Below are 3,591 nucleotides of genomic sequence, written 5' to 3'. Positions count from 1 at the left end.
GTTATTTCCTAGCAATGAAGTGTCGCATTTTCATTCTTTTGAAGTGAATGCGAGGTATACATGACACTTCGCAATGAATATTATATCTTATCATGATACATAGAAATGAGACGCGGTATCCCGTTCTAAGAAGCATTAGAACACTATTGCTACGATACGTAGGCTTCTGCAAACGCTATTTCCTAGCAAGGAAGTGTCGCATTTACAATCTTTTGAATTGAATACGGGGTACACATAGCAACCCACAATGAATAATATACCTTATCACGAAACATAGAGATGAAATGCGATATCCCGTTTTAAGAAGAATTAGAACTCTATTGCTTCGATACGTAGACATCTGCAAACGCTATATCCTAGCAATGAAGTGTCGCATTTACACTCTTTTGAAGTGAATACGAGGTATGCGTGACACTTCGCAATTAATATTATATCATATCATGAAACATAGAAGTGAGATGCGATATCGTGTTTAGAGTAGCATTAGATCTCCATTGCTACGATACGTAGACTTCTGCAAACGCTATTTCTTATCAAGGAAATGTCGCATTTACATTCATTTGAAGTGTAGACGGGGAATACATAACACTTCGAAATGAATATTATATCTGATCGTGAAACATAGAAATGTGATGCAACATCTCGTGTTAAGATGCATTAGAACTCTATTGCATCGATACGGAGACATCTGCAAACGCTATTTCCTGGCAAGGAAGTGTCGCATTTTCATTCTTTTGAAGTGAATGCGAGGTATACATGACACTTCGCAATGAATATTATATCTTATCATGAAACATAGAAATGTGATGCGATATCCCGTTTCAAGAAGCATTAGAACTCTATTGCTTCGATACGTAGACATCTGCAAACGCTATATCCTAGCAATGAAGTGTCGCATTTACACTCTTTTGAAGTGAATACGAGGTATGCGTGACACTTCGCAATTAATATTATATCATATCATGAAACATAGAAGTGAGATGCGATATCGTGTTTAGAGTAGCATTAGATCTCCATTGCTACGATACGTAGACTTCTGCAAACGCTATTTCTTATCAAGGAAATGTCGCATTTACATTCATTTGAAGTGTAGACGGGGAATACATAACACTTCGAAATGAATATTATATCTGATCGTGAAACATAGAAATGTGATGCAACATCTCGTGTTAAGATGCATTAGAACTCTATTGCATCGATACGGAGACATCTGCAAACGCTATTTCCTGGCAAGGAAGTGTCGCATTTTCATTCTTTTGAAGTGAATGCGAGGTATACATGACACTTCGCAATGAATATTATATCTTATCATGAAACATAGAAATGTGATGCGATATCCCGTTTCAAGAAGCATTAGAACTCTATTGCTTCGATACGTAGACATCTGCAATCGCTATTTCCTAGCAAGGAAGTGTCGCATTTACATACATTTGAAGTGTGGACGAGGTGTTCAAACCATTTAGCAGTGAATATTATATCTTATCATGAAACATAGAAATTGAGATGCGATATCGCGTTTTAAGAAGCATTAGAACTCTAGTGTATCGATATATTGACATCTGGAAACGCATTTCCTAGCAGGGATGTGTGGCATTTACAATCTTTTGTGTTGTAGACGAGGCATACATAACTCTTTGCAACGGATATTATATCTTATCATAAAACGTAGAAATGAGATGCGATATCGCGTTATAAGAAGCATTAGAGCTGTATTGCCTCGATACGGAGACATCTGGAAACGCATTTCCTAGCTAGTATGTGTGGCATTTACATTCTTTTGTAGTGTAGACGAAGTATACATAACGCTTCGCAATGAATATTATATCTGGTCGTGAGACATAGAAATGAGATGCGATATCGCGTCTTAAGAAGCATTAGAAATCTATGGCTGCGATACGTAAACATCTGGAAACGCATTTCCTAGCATGTAGGTGCGACACTTACATTCTTTTGAAGTGAATACGAGGTATAAATGACACTTCGCAATGAATATTTTATCTTATCATGAAACATAGGAATGAGATGCCATATCGTGTTTTAAGAAGCATCAGAACACTATTTCTACGACACGTAGATGTCTGCAGACGCAACTTCCTAGCAAGGAAGTGTCGCATTTACATTCTTTTGAGGTGTATACGAGGTATACATAACCCTCCACAATGAATATTATATCTTATCATGAAACGTAGAAATGATATGCGATATCGCGATTTAAGCATTAGAATTCTATTGCTTCGATACGTAGACATCTGCAATCGCTATTTCCTAGCAAGGAAGTGTCGCATTAACATTCGTTTGAAGTGTAGACCAGATATACATAGCACTGCGCAATGAACATTATATCTTATCATGTAACGTAGAATTGAGGTGCGATATCGCGATTTAAGAAGCATTGGTATACTATTGCTTCGATACGTAGACATCTGCAAACGCTACTTCGTTGCAAAGATGTGTCGCATTTACATTCTTTTGAAGTGAATACGAAGTATACATGACACTACGCAATGAATATTATAACTTATCCTATAACATAGAAATGAGATGCGATATCTCGTTTTAAGAGGCATTAGAATTCTATTGCTTCGATACGTAGACATCTGCAAACGCTATTTCCTAGCACGGAAGTGTCGCATTAACATTCATTTGAAGTGTAGACGAGATATACATAGCACTGCGCAATGAACATTATATCTTATCATGTAACGTAGAATTGAGGTGCGATATCGCGATTTAAGAAGCATTGGTATACTATTGCTTCGATACGTAGACATCTGCAAACGCTATTTCCTAGCACGGAAGTGTCGTATTTACATTCTTTTGACGTGAATACGGGGTATACATAACACTGCACAATGAATATTATATCTTATCATGAAACATAGACATGAGAAGCGACATCTCGTTTTAGAAGCATTAGAACTCTGTTGTCTCGATACGTATACATCTGGAGACGCTACTTCCTGGAAAGGAAGTTTCACATTTATATTCATTTGAAGTGTAGACGGGGAATACATAACACTTCGCAATGAATATTATATCTTACCATGAAACATAGAAATGTGATGCGGTATCCCGTTTTAAGAAGCATTAGAACTCTATTGCTTCGATACGTAAACATCTGCAAACGCTATTTCCTAGCAATGGAGTTTCGCATTTACATTCTTTTGAAGTGAATGCGAGGTATACATATCACTCCACAATGAATATTATCTCTTATCATGAAACATAGGAATGAGATGCGATATCGCGATTTAGGATGCATTAGAACTCTATTGCTTCGATACGTAGTCATCTGCAAACGCTACTTCCTAGCAAGGAAGTGTCCCGTTTACATTCTTTTGAATTGAATACGAGGTGTACATAACACTCCACAATGAATATTATACCTTATCATGAAACATAGAAATGAGGTGCTATATCGCGATCTAAAAAGCATTAGAACTCTGCTGCTACGACACTTAGACATCTGCAAAAGCTATTTAATAGGAAGGAAGAGTCGCACTTACATTCTTTGGATGTGAAGACGAGGAATACATAACACTCCACATTGAATGTTATATCTCATCATGAAACATAGAAATGGGATGCGAT

This window comes from Xylocopa sonorina, unplaced genomic scaffold (genome assembly GCF_050948175.1).
Source record: "Xylocopa sonorina isolate GNS202 unplaced genomic scaffold, iyXylSono1_principal scaffold0031, whole genome shotgun sequence".
Taxonomy (NCBI): Eukaryota; Metazoa; Arthropoda; class Insecta; order Hymenoptera; family Apidae; genus Xylocopa; species Xylocopa sonorina.
This window is presented reverse-complemented; position numbering follows the sequence as displayed.